Genomic DNA, 15461 nt, shown 5'->3' on the forward strand with positions numbered 1-15461 from the left:
GGAGTGGGGTTTGCAACTGAAAAGAAACTTTGTGTTCCCAACAAGCTACGTGAAGGACGGGTTTCACACACACTTATCTCTCAGAACTGAGCATGTGGAGAGACGTTCGTTCATCTAGCACAAAGGGAACGGGTTGCAGGGGAAACATTTACTCTGGTTTCTCAGTCTGTTTCCTAGTGCCGGTTTGAAGTTCCTGCAGTTTTCACTGTAAAACAGAGTTGGAGCTAGTACCTCCCCATATATATGTATGGAGTGGAGTTTGCAACTGAAAAGAAACTTAGTGTTCCCAACAAGCAAGGTGAAGGACGGGTTTCACACACACTTATCTCTCAGAACTGAGCATGTGGAGAGACGTTCGTTCATTTAGCACAAAGGGAACGGTTTGCAGGAGAAACTTTTATTCTGGTTTCTCAGTCTGTTTCCTTGTGCCGGTTTGAAGTTCCTGCAGTTTTCACTGTAAAACCGAGTTGGAGCTAGTACCTCCCCATATATATATATGGAGTGGAGTTTGCAACTGAAAAGAAACTTGTTGTTCCCAACAAGCTACGGGAAGTACGGCTTTCACACACACTTATCTCTCAGAACTGAGCATGTGGAGAGACGTTCGTTCATCTAGCACAAAGGGAACGGGTTGCAGGAGAAACTTTTACTCTGGTTTCTCAGTCTGTTTCCTAGTGCCGGTTTGAAGTTCCTACAGTTTTCACTGTAAAACCGAGTTGGAACTAGTCCCTACCCATATATATATATTTAGTGGAGTTTGCAACTGGAAAGAAACTTTGTGTTCCCAAAAAACTAGGTTAAAGACGGCTTTCACACACACTTATCTCTCAGAACTGAGCATGTGGAGAGACGTTCGTTCATCTAGCACAAAGGGAACGGGTTGCAGGAGAAACTTTTACTCTGCTTTCTCAGTCTGTTTCCTAGTGCCGGTTTGAAGTTCCTGCAGTTTTCCCTGTAAAATCAAGTTGGAGCTAGTACCTCCCCATATAAATGTATGGAGTGGAGTTTGCAACTGAAAAGAAACTTTGTGTTCCCAACAAGCTAGGTGAAGGACGGGTTTCACACACACTTATCTCTCAGAACTGAGCATGTGGAGAGACGTTCGTTCATCTAGCACAAAGGGAACGGGTTGCAGGGGAAACATTTACTCTGGTTTCTCAGTCTGTTTCCAAGTGCCGGTTTGAATTTCCTGCAGTTTTCCCTGTAAAACCGAGTTGGAGCTAGTACCTCCCCATATAATTGTATGGAGTGGAGTTTGCAACTGAAAAGAAACTTTGTGTTCCCAACAAGCTATGTGAAGGACGGCTTTCACACACACTTATCTCTCAGAACTGAGAATGTGGAGAGACGTACGTTCATCTAGCACAAAGGGAACGGGTTGCAGGAGAAACTTTTACTCTGCTTTCTCAGTCTGTTTCCTAGTGCCGGTTTGAAGTTCCTGCAGTTTTCACTGTAAAACCGAGTTGGAGCTTGTACCTCCCCATATATATGTATGGAGTGGGGTTTGCAACTGAAAAGAAACTTTGTGTTCCCAACAAGCTAGGTGAAAGACGACTTTCACACACACTTATCTCTCAGAACTGAGCATGTGGAGAGACGTTCGTTCATCTAGCACAAAGGGAACGGGTTGCAGGAGAAACTTTTACTCTGGTTTCTCAGTCCGTTTCCTAGTGCCGGTTTGAAGTTCCTGCAGTTTTCACTGTAAAACCGAGTTGGAGCTACTACCTCCCCATATATATGTATGGATTGGAGTTTGCAACTGAAAAGAAACTTTGTGTTCCCAACAAGCTAGGTCAAGGACGGCTTTCACACACACTTATCTCTCAGAACTGAGCATGTGGAGAGATGTTCGTTCATCTAGCACAAAGGGAACGGGTTGCAGGATAAACTTTTACTCTGGTTTCTCAGTCTGTTTCCTAGTGCCGGTTTGAATTTCCTGCAGTTTTCACTGTAAAACCGAGTTGGAGCTAGTACCTACCCATATATATATATGGAGTGGAGTTTGCAACTGAAAAGAAACTTTGTGTTCCCAACAAGCTAGGTGAAGGACGGCTTTCACACACACTTATCTCTCAGAACTGAGCATGTGGAGAGACGTTCGTTCATCTAGCACAAAGGGAACGGTTTGCAGGGGAAACATTTACTCTGGTTTCTCAGTCTGTCTCCTAGTGCTGGTTTGAAGTTCCTGCAGTTTTCACTGTAAAACAGAGTTGGAGCTAGAACCTCCCCATATATATGTATGGAGTGGAGTTTGCAACTGAAAAGAAACTTTGTGTTCCCAACAAGCTAGGTTAAGGACGGGTTTCACACACACTTATCTCTCAGAACTGAGCATGTGGAGAGACGTTCGTTCATCTAGCACAAAGGGAACGGGTTGCAGGGGAAACTTTTACTCTGGTTTCTCAGTCTGTTTCCAAGTGCCGGTTTGAATTTCCTGCAGTTTTCCCTGTAAAACCGAGTTGGAGCTAGTACCTCCCCATATAATTGTATGGAGTGGAGTTTGCAACTGAAAAGAAACTTTGTGTTTCCAACAAGCTATGTGAAGGACGGCTTTCACACACACTTATCTCTCAGAACTGAGAATGTGGAGAGACTTACGTTCATCTAGCACAAAGGGAACGGGTTGCAGGAGAAACTTTTACTCTGCTTTCTCAGTCTGTTTCCTAGTGCCGGTTTGAAGTTCCTGCAGTTTTCACTGTAAAACCGAGCTGGAGCTACTACCTCCCCATATATATGTATGGAGTGGAGTTTGCAACTGAAAAGAATCTTTGTGTTCCCAACAAGCTAGGTGAAGGACGGGTTTCACACACACTTATCTCTCAGAACTGAGCATGTGGAGAGACGTTCGTTCATCTAGCACAAAGGGAACGGGTTGCAGGAGAAACTTTTACTCTGGTTTCTCAGTCTGTTTCCTAGTGCCGGTTTGAATTTCCTGCAGTTTTCACTGTAAAACCGAGTTGGAGCTAGTACCTACCCATATATATATATGGATTGGAGTTTGCAACTGAAAAGAAACTTTGTGTTCCCAACAAGCTAGGTGAAGGACGGCTTTCACACACACTTATCTCTCAGAACTGAGCATGTGGAGAGACGTTCGTTCATCTAGCACAAAGGGAACGGTTTGCAGGGGAAACATTTACTCTGGTTTCTCAGTCTGTCTCCTAGTGCCGGTTTGAAGTTCCTGCAGTTTTCACTGTAAAACCGAGTTGGAGCTTGTACCTCCCCATATATATGTATGGAGTGGAGTTTGCAACTGAAAAGAAACTTTGTCTTCCCAACAAGCTAGGTGAAGGACGGCTTTCACACACACTTATCACTCAGAACTGAGCATGTGGAGAGACGTTCGTTGATCTAGCACAAAGGGAACGGGTTTCAGGTGAAACTTTTACTCTGGTTTCTCAGTCTGTTTCCTAGTGCCGGTTTGAAGTTCCTGCAGTTTTCACTGTAAAACCGAGTTGGAGCTACTACCTCCCCATATATATGTATGGAGTGGAGTTTGCAACTGAAAAGAAACTTTGTGTTCCCAACAAGCTAGGTGAAGGACGGCTTTCACACACACTTATCTCTCAGAACTGAGCATGTGGAGAGACGTTCTTTCATCTATCACAAAAGGGAACGGGTTTCAGGTGCAACTTTTACTCTGGTTTCTCAGTCTGTTTCCTAGTGCCGGTTTGAATTTCCTGCAGTTTTCACTGTAAAACCGAGTTGGAGCTAGTACCTACCCATATATATATATGGAGTGGAGTTTGCAACTGAAAAGAATCTTTGTGTTCCCAACAATCTAAGTGAAGGACGGCTTTCACACACAATTATCACTCAGAACTGAGCATGTGGAGAGACTTTCGTTCATCTAGCACAAAGGGAACGGGTTGCAGGAGAAACTTTTACTCTGGTTTCTCAGTCTGTTTCCTAGTGCCGGATTGAAGTTCCTGCAGTTTTCACTGTAAAACCTAGTTGGAGCTAGAACCTCCCCATATATATATATGGAGTGGAGTTTACAACTGAAAAGAAACTTTGTGTTCCCAACAAGCTACGTGAAGGACGGCTTTCACACACACATATCTCTCAGAACTGAGCATGTGGAGAGACGTTCGTTCATATAGCACAAAGGGAACGGGTTGCAGGAGAAACTTTTACTCTGGTTTCTCAGTCTGTTTCCTAGTGCCGGTTTGAATTTCCTGCAGTTTTCCCTGTAAAACCGAGTTGGAGCTAGTACCTCCCCATATAAATATATGGAGTGGAGTATGCAACTGAAAAGAAACTTTGTGTTCCCAACAAGATAGGTGAAGGACGGCTTTCACACACAATTATCTCTCAGAACAGAGCATGTGGAGAGACGTTCGTTCATCTAGCACAAATGGAACGGGTTGCAGGAGAAACTTTTACTCTGCTTTCTCAGTCTTTTTCCTAGTGCCGGTTTGAAGTTCCTGCAGTTTTCACTGTAAAACCGAGTTGGAGCTAGTACCTCCCCATATATATGTATGGAGTGGAGTTTGCAACTGAAAAGAATCTTTGTGTTCCCAATAAGCTAGGTGAAGCCCGGGTTTCACACACACTTATCTCTCAGAACTGAGCATGTGGAGAGACGTTCGTTCATCTAGCACAAAGGGAACGGGTTGCAGGAGAAACTTTTAGTCTGGTTTCTCAGTCTGTTTCCTAGTGCCGGTTTGATGTTCCTGCAGTTTTCACTGTAAAACCGAGTTGGAGCTAGTACCTACCCATATATATGTATGGAGTGGAGTTTGCAACTGAAAAGAAACTTTGTGTTCCCAATAAGCTAGGTGAAGGACGGGTTTCACACACACTTATCTCTCAGAACAGAGCATGTGGAGAGTCGTTCGTTCGTCTAGCACAATGTGAACTGGTTGCAGGAGAAACTTTTATTCTTGTTTCTCAGTCTGTTTCCTAGTGCCGGTTCGAAGTTCCTGCAGTTTTCACTGTAAAACCGAGTTGGAGCTAGTACCTCCCCATATATATATATGGAGTGGAGTTTGCAACTGAAAAGAAACTTTGTGTTCCCAACAAGATAGGTGAAGGAAGGCTTTCACACACACTTATCTCTCAGAATTGAGAATGTGGAGAGACGTTCGTTCATCTAGCACAAAGGGAACGTGTTGCAGGTGAAACATTTACTCTGGTTCCTCAGTCTGTTTCCTAGTGCCGGTTTGAAGTTCCTGCAGTTTTCACTGTAAAACCGAGTTGGAGCTAGTACCTCCCCATATATATGTATGGAGTGGAGTTTGGAACTGAAAAGAAACTTTGTGTTCCCAATAAGCTAGGTGAAGAACAGGATTCACACACAGTTATATCTCAGAACTGAGCATGAGGAGAGACGTTCGTTCGTCTAGCACAAAGGGAACGGGTTGCAGGAGAAACTTTTATTCTGGTTTCTCAGTCTGTTTCCTAGTGCCGGTTTGAAGTTCCTGCAGTTTTCACTGTAAAACAGAGTTGGAGCTAGAACCTCCCCATATATATATATGGAGTGGAGTTTACAACTGAAAAGAAACTTTGTGTTCCCAACAAGCTACGTGAAGGAAGGCTTTCACACACACATATCTCTCAGAACTGAGCATGTGGAGAGATGTTCGTTCATATAGCACAAAGAGAACGGGTTGCAGGAGAAACTTTTACTCTGGTTTCTCAGTCTGTTTCCTAGTGCCGGTTTGAATTTCCTGCAGTTTTCCCTGTAAAACCGAGTTGGAGCTAGTACCTCCCCATATAAATGTATGGAGTGGAGTATGCAACTGAAAAGAAACTTTGTGTTCCCAACTAGATAGGTGAAGGACGGCTTTCACACACACTTATCTCTCAGAACTGATCATGTGGAGAGACGTTCGTTCATCTAGCACAAATGGAACGGGTTGCAAGGGAAACATTTACTCTGGTTTCTCAGTCTTTTTCCTAGTGCCGGTTTGAAGTTCCTGCAGTTTTCACTGTAAAACCGAGTTGGAGCTAGTACCTCCCCATATATATGTATGGAGTGGAGTTTGCAACTGAAAAGAGTCTTTGTGTTCCCAATAAGCTAGGTGAAGGACGGGTTTCACACACACTTATCTCTCAGAACTGAGCATGTGGAGAGACGTTCGTTCCTCTAGCACAATGTGAACTGGTTGCAGGAGAAACTTTTATTCTTGTTTCTCAGTCTGTTTCCTAGTGCCGGTTCGAAGTTCCTGCAGTTTTCACTGTAAAACCGAGTTGGAGCTAGTACCTCCCCATATATATATATGGAGTGGAGTTTGCAACTGAAAAGAAACTTTGTGTTCCCAACAAGATAGCTGAAGGAAGGCTTTCACACACACTTATCTCTCAGAATTGAGAATGTGGAGAGACGTTCGTTCATCTAGCACAAAGGGAACGGGTTGCAGGTGAAACATTTACTCTGGTTTCTCAGTCTGTTTCCTAGTGCCGGTTTGAAGTTCCTGCAGTTTTCACTGTAAAACCGAGTTGGAGCTAGTACCTCCCCATATATATGTATGGAGTGGAGTTTGGAACTGAAAAGAAACTTTGTGTTCCCAATAAGCTAGGTGAAGAAGGGGATTCACACACAGTTATATCTCAGAACTGAGCATGTGGAGAGACGTTCGTTCGTCTAGCACAAAGGGAACGGGTTGCAGGAGAAACTTTTATTCTGGTTTCTCAGTCTGTTTCCTAGTGCCGGTTTGAAGTTCCTGCAGTTTTCACTGTAAAACAGAGTTGGAGCTAGAACCTCCCCATATATATATATGGAGTGGAGTTTACAACTGAAAAGAAACTTTGTGTTCCCAACAAGCTACGTGAAGGACGGCTTTCACACACACATATCTCTCAGAACTGAGCATGTGGAGAGACGTTCGTTCATATAGCACAAAGAGAACGGGTTGCAGGAGAAACTTTTACTCTGGTTTCTCAGTCTGTTTCCTAGTGCCGGTTTGAATTTCCTGCAGTTTTCCCTGTAAAACCGAGTTGGAGCTTGTACCTCCCCATATAAATGTATGGAGTGGAGTATGCAACTGAAAAGAAACTTTGTGTTCCCAACTAGATAGGTGAAGGACGGCTTTCACACACAATTATCTCTCAGAACTGATCATGTGGAGAGACGTTCGTTCATCTAGCACAAATGGAACGGGTTGCAAGGGAAACATTTACTCTGGTTTCTCAGTCTTTTTCCTAGTGCCGGTTTGAAGTTCCTGCACTTTTCACTGTAAAACCTAGTTGGAGCTAGTACCTCCCCATATATATGTAGGGAGTGGAGTTTGCAACTGAAAAGAATCTTTGTGTTCCCAATAAGATAGGTGAAGGACGGGTTTCACACACACTTATCTCTCAGAACTGAGCATGTGGAGAGACGTTCGTTCATCTAGCACAAAGGGAACGGGTTGCAGGAGAAACTTTTAGTCTGGTTTCTCAGTCTGTTTCCTAGTGCCGGTTTGAAGTTCCTGCAGTTTTCACTGTAAAACCGAGTTGGAGCTAGTACCTCCCCATATATATGTATGGAGTGGAGTTTGCAACTGAAAAGAGTCTTTGTGTTCCCAATAAGCTATGTGAAGGACGGGTTTCACACACACTTATCTCTCAGAACTGAGCATGTGGAGAGACGTTCGTTCGTCTAGCACAAAGTGAACTGGTTGCAGGAGAAACTTTTATTCTTGTTTCTCAGTCTGTTTCCTAGTGCCGGTTTGAAGTTCCTGCAGTTTTCCCTGTAAAACCGAGTTGGAGCTAGTACCTCCCTATATAAATATATGGAGTGGAGTTTGCAACTGAAAAGAAACTTTGTGTTCCCAACAAGATAGGTGAAGGAAGGCTTTCACACACACTTATCTCTCAGAATTGAGAATGTGGAGAGACGTTCGTTCATCTAGCACAAAGGGAACGGGTTTCAGGTGAAACATTTACTCTGGTTTCTCAGTCTGTTTCCTAGTGCCGGTTTGAAGTTCCTGCAGTTTTCACTGTAAAACCGAGTTGGAGCTAGTACCTCCCCATATATATGTATGGAGTGGAGTTTGCAACTGAAAAGAAACTTTGTGTTCCCAACAAGCTAGGTGAAGGACGGCTTTCACACACACTTATCTCTCAGAACTGAGCATGTGGAGAAACGTTCGTTCATCTATCACAAAAGGGAACGGGTTTCAGGTGCAACTTTTACTCTGGTTTCTCAGTCTGTTTCCTAGTGCCGGTTTGAAGTTCCTGCAGTTTTCCCTGTAAAACCGAGTTGGAGCTAGTACCTCCCCATATATATGTATGGAGTGGAGTTTGCAACTGAAAAGAAACTTTGTGTTCCCAACAATCTAAGTGAAGGACGGCTTTCACACACAATTATCACTCAGAACTGAGCATGTGGAGAGACTTTCGTTCATCTAGCACAAAGGGAACAGGTTGCAGGAGAAACTTTTACTCTGGTTTCTCAGTCTGTTTCCTAGTGCCGGTTTGAAGTTCCTGCAGTTTTCACTGTAAAACCTAGTTGGAGCTAGTAAATCCCCATATATATGTATGGAGTGGAGTTTTCAACTGAAAAGAAACTTTGTGTTCCCAACAAGCTAGGTGAAGGACGATTTCACACACACTTATCTCTCAGAACTGAGCATGTGGAGAGACGTTCGTTCATCTAGCACAAAGGGAACGGGTTGCAGGTGAAACTTTTACTCTGGTTTCTTAGTCTGTTTCCTAGTGCCGGTTTGAAGTTCCTACAGTTTTCACTGTTATCCGAGTTGGAGTTAGTACCTCCCCATATATATGTATGGAATGGAGTTTGCAACTGAAAAGAAACTTTGTGTTCCCAAAAAGCTAGGTGAAGGACGGCTTTCACACACAATTATCACTCAAAACTGAGCATGTGGAGAGACGTTCGTTCATCTAGCACAAACGGAACGGTTTGCAGGAGTAACTTTTACTCTGGTTTCTCAGTCTGTTTCCTAGTGCCGGTTTGAAGTTCCTGCAGTTTTCACTGTAAAACAGAGTTGGAGCTAGTACCTCCCCATATATATGTATGGAGTGGAGTTTGCAACTGAAAAGAAACTTTGTGTTCCCAACAAGCTAGGTGAAGGACGGCTTTCACACACACTTATCTCTCAGAATTGAGCATGTGGAGAGACGTTCGTTCATCTAACACAAAGGGAACGGGTTGCAGGAGAAACTTTTACTCTGGTTTCTCAGTCTGTTTCCTAGTGCCGGTTGGAAGTTCCTGCAGTTTTCACTGTAAAACCGAGTTGGAGCTAGTCCCTACCCATATATATATATTGAGTGGAGTTTGCAACTTAAAAGAAACTTTGTGTTCCCAACAAGATAGGTGAAGGACGGGTTTCACACACACTTATCTCTCAGAACTGAGCATGTGGAGAGACGTTCATTCATCTAGCACAAAGGGAACGGGTTGCAGGAGAAACTTTTACTCTGTTTTCTCAGTCTGTTTCCTAGTGCCGGTTTGAAGTTCCTGCAGTTTTCACTGTAAAATCGAGTTGGAGCTAGTACCTCCCCATATATATGTATGGAGTGGAGTTTGCAACTGAAAAGAAACTTTGTGTTCCCAACAAGCTAGGTGAAGGACGGCTTTCACACACACTTGTCTCTCAGAACTGAGCATGTGGAGAGACGTTCGTTCATCTAGCACAAATGGAACGGGTTGCAGGAGAAACATTTACTCTTGTTTCTCAGTCTGTTTCCTAGTGCCGGTTTGAAGTTCCTGCAGTTTTCACTGTAAAACCGAGTTGGAGCTAGTACCTCCCCATATATACGTATGGAGTGGAGTTTGCAACTGATAAGAAACTTTGTGTTCCCAACAAGCTAGTTGAAGAACGGTTTTCAAACACACTTATCTCTCAGAAGTGAGCATGTGGAGAGACGTTCGTTCATCTAGCACAAAGGGAACGGGTTGCAGGAGAAACTTTTACTCTGGTTTCTCAGTCTGTTTCCTAGTGCCGGTTTGAAGTTCCTGCAGTTTTCACTGTAAAACCGAGTTGGAGCTAGTCCCTACACATATATATATATTTAGTGGAGTTTGCAACTGAAAAGAAACTTTGTGTTCCCAACAAGCTAGGTGAAAGACGGGTTTCACACACACTTATCTCTCAGAAATGAGCATGTGGAGAGACGTTCGTTCATCTAGCACAAAGGGAACGGGTTGCAGCGGAAACATTTACTCTGGTTTCTCAGTCTGTTTCCGAGTGCCGGTTTGAAGTTCCTGCAGTTTTCACTGTATAATCGGGTTGGAGCTAGAACTTCCCCATATAAATGTATGGAGTGGAGTTTGCAACTGAAAAGAAACTTTGTGTTCCCAACAAGCTAGGTGAAGGAAGGCTTTCACACACACTTATCTCTCTGAACTGAGCATGTGGAGAGACGTTCGTTCATCTAGCACAAAGGGAACGGGTTGCAGGGGAAACATTTACTCTGGTTTCTCAGTATGTTTCCGAGTGCCGGTTTGAAGTTCCTGCAGTTTTCCCTGTAAAACCGAGTTGGAGCTAGTACCTCCCCATATATATGTATGGAGTGGTGTTTGCAACTGAAAAGAATCTTTGTGTTCCCAATAAGCTAGGTGAAGGACGGGATTCACACACAGTTATGTCTCAGAACTGAGCATGTGGAGAGACGTTCGTTCGTCTAGCACAAAGGGAACGGGTTGCAGGAGAAACTTTTATTCTGGTTTCTCAGTCTGTTTCCTAGTGCCGGTTTGAAGTTCCTGCAGTTTTCACTGTAAAACAGAGTTGGAGCTAGAACCTCCCCATATATATATATGGAGTGGAGTTTACAACTGAAAAGAAACTTTGTGTTCCCAACAAGCTACGTGAAGGACGGCTTTCACACACACATATCTCTCAGAACTTAGCATGTGGAGAGACGTTCGTTCATCTAACACAAAGGGAACGGGTTGCAGGAGAAACTTTTACACTGGTTTCTCAGTCTGTTTCCTAGTGCCGGTTGGAAGTTCCTGCAGTTTTCACTGTAAAACCGAGTTGGAGCTAGTCCCTACCCATATATATATATTGAGTGGAGTTTGCAACTGAAAAGAAACTTTGTGTTCCCAACAAGATAGGTGAAGGACGGGTTTCACACACACTTATCTCTCAGAACTGAGCATGTGGAGAGACGTTCATTCACCTAGCACAAAGGGAACGGGTTGCAGGAGAAACTTTTACTCTGGTTTCTCAGTCTGTTTCCTAGTGCCGGTTTGAAGTTCCTGCAGTTTTCACTGTAAAACCGAGTTGGAGCTAGTACCTCCCCATATATATGTATGGAGTGGAGTTTGCAACTGAAAAGAAACTTTGTGTTCCCAACACGCTAGGTGAAGGACGGGTTTCACACACACTTATCTCTCAGAACTGAGCATGTGGAGAGACGTTCGTTCATCTAGCACAAATGGAACGGTTTGCAGGAGAAACATTTACTCTTGTTTCTCAGTCTGTTTCCTAGTGCCGGTTTGAAGTTCCTGCAGTTTTCACTGTAAAACCGAGTTGGAGCTAGTACCTCCCCATATAAATGTATGGAGTGGAGTTTGCAACTGAAAAGAAACTTTGTGTTCCCAACAAGCTAGTTGAAGGACGGTTTTCAAACACACTTATCTCTCAGAAGTGAGCATGTGGAGAGACGTTCGTTCATCTAGCACAAAGGGAACAGGTTGCAGGAGAAACTTTTACTCTGGTTTCTCAGTCTGTTTCCTAGTGCCGGTTTGAAGTTCCTGCAGTTTTCACTGTAAAACCGAGTTGGAGCTAGTCCCTACACATATATATATATTTAGTGGAGTTTGCAACTGAAAAGAAACTTTGTGTTCCAAACAAGCTAGGTGAAAGACGGGTTTCACACACACTTATCTCTCAGAAATGAGCATGTGGAGAGACGTTCGTTCATCTAGCACAACGGGAACGGGTTGCAGGGGAAACATTTACTCTGGTTTCTCAGTCTGTTTCCGAGTGCCGGTTTGAAGTTCCTGCAGTTTTCACTGTATAACCGGGTTGGAGCTAGAACTTCCCCATATAAATGTATGGAGTGGAGTTTGCAACTGAAAAGAAACTTTGTGTTCCCAACAAGCTAGGTGAAGGAAGGCTTTCACACACACTTATCTCTCTGAACTGAGCATGTGGAGAGACGTTCGTTCATCTAGCACAAAGGGAACGGGTTGCAGGGGAAACATTTACTCTGGTTTCTCAGTCTGTTTCTGAGTGCCGGTTTGAAGTTCCTGCAGTTTTCCCTGTAAAACCGAGTTGGAGCTAGTACCTCCCCATATATATGTATGGAGTGGTGTTTGCAACTGAAAAGAATCTTTGTGTTCCCAATAAGCTAGGTGAAGGACGGGATTCACACACAGTTATATCTCAGAACTGAGCATGTGGAGAGACGTTCGTTCGTCTAGCACAAAGGGAACGGGTTGCAGGAGAAACTTTTATTCTCGTTTCTCAGTCTGTTTCCTAGTGCCGGTTTGAAGTTCCTGCAGTTTTCACTGTAAAACAGAGTTGGAGCTAGAACCTCCCCATATATATATATGGAGTGGAGTTTACAACTGAAAAGAAACTTTGTGTTCCCAACAAGCTACGTGAAGGACGGCTTTCACACACACATATCTCTCAGAACTGAGCATGTGGAGAGACGTTCTTTCATATAGCACAAAGAGAACGGGTTGCAGGAGAAACTTTTACTCTGGTTTCTCAGTCTGTTTCCTAGTGCCGGTTTGAATTTCCTGCAGTTTTCCCTGTAAAACCGAGTTGGAGCTAGTACCTCCCCATATAAATGTATGGAGTGGAGTATGCAACTGAAAAGAAACTTTGGGTTCCCAACAAGATAGGTGAAGGACGGCTTTCACACACACTTATCTCTCAGAACTGAGCATGTGGAGAGACGTTCGTTCACCTAGCACAAAGGAACGGGTTGCAGGAGAAACTTTTACTCTGGTTTCTCAGTCTGTTTCCTAGTGCCGGTTTGAAGTTCCTGCAGTTTTCACTGTAAAACCGAGTTGGAGCTAGTCCCTACACATATATATATATTTAGTGGAGTTTGCAACTGAAAAGAAACTTTGTGTTCCCAACAAGCTAGGTGAAAGACGGGTTTCACACACACTTATCTCTCAGAATTGAGCATGTGGAGAGACGTTCGTTCATCTAGCACAAAGGGAACGGGTTGCAGGGGAAACATTTACTCTGGTTTCTCAGTCTGTTTCCTAGTGCCGGTTTGAAGTTCCTGCAGTTTTCACTGTAAAACCGAGTTGGAGCTAGTCCCTACACATATATATATATTTAGTGGAGTTTGCAACTTAAAAGAAACTTTGTGTTCCCAACAAGCTAGGTGAAATTCGGGTTTCACACACACTTATCTCTCAGAAATGAGCATGTGGAGAGACGTTCGTTCATCTAGCACAAAGGGAACGGGTTGCAGGGGAAACATTTACTCTGGTTTCTCAGTCTGTTTCCGAGTGCCGGTTTGAAGTTCCTGCAGTTTTCCCTGTAAAACTGAGTTGGAGCTAGTACCTCCCCATATATATGTATGGAGTGGTGTTTGCAACTGAAAAGAATCTTTGTGTTCCCAATAAGCTAGGTGAAGGACGGGATTCACACACAGTTATATCTCAGAACTGAGCATGTGGAGAGACGTTCGTTCGTCTAGCACAAAGGGAACGGGTTGCAGGAGAAACTTTTATTCTGGTTTCTCAGTCTGTTTCCTAGTGCCGGTTTGAAGTTCCTGCAGTTTTCACTGTAAAACAGAGTTGGAGCTAGAACCTCCCCATATATATATATGGAGTGGAGTTTACAACTGAAAAGAAACTTTGTGTTCCCAACAAGCTACGTGAAGGACGGCTTTCACACACACATATCTCTCAGAACTGAGCATGTGGAGAGACGTTCGTTCATATAGCACAAAGAGAACGGGATGCAGGAGAAACTTTTACTCTGGTTTCTCAGTCTGTTTCCTAGTGCCGGTTTGAATTTCCTGCAGTTTTCCCTGTAAAACCGAGTTGGAGCTAGTACCTCCCCATATAAATGTATGGAGTGGAGTATGCAACTGAAAAGAAACTTTGTGTTCCCAACAAGATAGGTGAAGGACGGGTTTCACACACACTTATCTCTCAGAACTGAGCATGTGGAGAGACGTTCGTTCGTCTAGCACAAAGTGAACTGATTGCAGGAGAAACTTTTACTCTGGTTTCTCAGTCTGTTTCCTAGTGCCGGTTCGAAGTTCCTGCAGTTTTCCCTGTAAAACAGAGTTGGAGCTAGTACCTCCCCATATATATGTATGGAGTGGTGTTTGCAACTGAAAAGAATCTTTGTGTTCCCAATAAGCTAGGTGAAGGACGGGATTCACACACAGTTATATCTCAGAACTGAGCATGTGGAGAGACTTTCGTTCATCTAGCACAAAGGAAACAGGTTGCAGGAGAAACTTTATTCTTGTTTCTCAGTCTGTTTCCTAGTGCCGGTTCGAAGTTCCTGCAGTTTTCCCTGTAAAACAGAGTTGGAACTAGTACCTCCCCATATATATGTATGGAGTGGTGTTTGCAACTGAAAAGAATCTTTGTGTTCCCAACAATCTAAGTGAAGGACGGCTTTCACACACAATTATCACTCAGAACTGAGCATGTGGAGAGACTTTCGTACATCTAGCACAAAGGAAACAGGTTGCAGGAGAAACTTTTACTCTGGTTTCTCAGTCTGTTTCCTAGTGCCGGTTTGAAGTTCCTGCAGTTTTCACTGTAAAACCTAGTTGGAGCTAGTAAATCCCCATATATATGTATGGAGTGGAGTTTGCAACTGAAAAGAAACTTTGTGTTCCCAAAAAGCTAGGTGAAGGACGATTTCACACACACTTATCACTCAAAACTGAGCATGTGGAGAGACGTTCGTTCATCTAGCACAAAGAGAACGGGTTGCAGGAGAAACTTTTACTCTGGTTTCTCAGTCTGTTTCCTAGTGCCGGTTTGAATTTCCTGCAGTTTTCCCTGTAAAACCGAGTTGGAGCTAGTACCTCCCCATATAAATGTATGGAGTGGAGTTTGCAACGGAAAAGAAACTTTGTGTTCCCAACAAGCTAGGTGAAGGACGGCTTTCACACACACTTATCTCTCAGAACTGAGCATGTGGAGAGACGTTCGTTCATCTAGCACAAATGGAATGGGTTGCAAGGGAAACATTTACTCTGGTTTCTCAGTCTTTTTCCTAGTGCCGGTTTGAAGTTCCTGCAGTTTTCACTGTAAAACCGAGTTGGAGCTAGTACCTCCCCATATATATGTATGGAGTGGAGTTTGCAACTGAAAAGAATCTTTGTGTTCCCAACAAGATAGGTGAAGGACGGGTTTCACACACACTTATCTCTCAGAACTGAGCATGTGGAGAGACGTTCATTCATCTAGCACAAAAAGGAACGGGTTGCAGGAGAAACTTTTAGTCTGGTTTCTCAGTCTGTTTCCTAGTGCCGGTTTGAAGTTCCTGCAGTTTTCACTGTAAAACCGAGTTGGAGCTAATACCTCCCCATATATATGTATGGAGTGGAGTTTGCAACTGAAAAGA

The sequence above is a fragment of the Camelus bactrianus genome, unplaced genomic scaffold, assembly GCF_048773025.1.
Source record: "Camelus bactrianus isolate YW-2024 breed Bactrian camel unplaced genomic scaffold, ASM4877302v1 HiC_scaffold_30, whole genome shotgun sequence".
Taxonomy (NCBI): Eukaryota; Metazoa; Chordata; class Mammalia; order Artiodactyla; family Camelidae; genus Camelus; species Camelus bactrianus.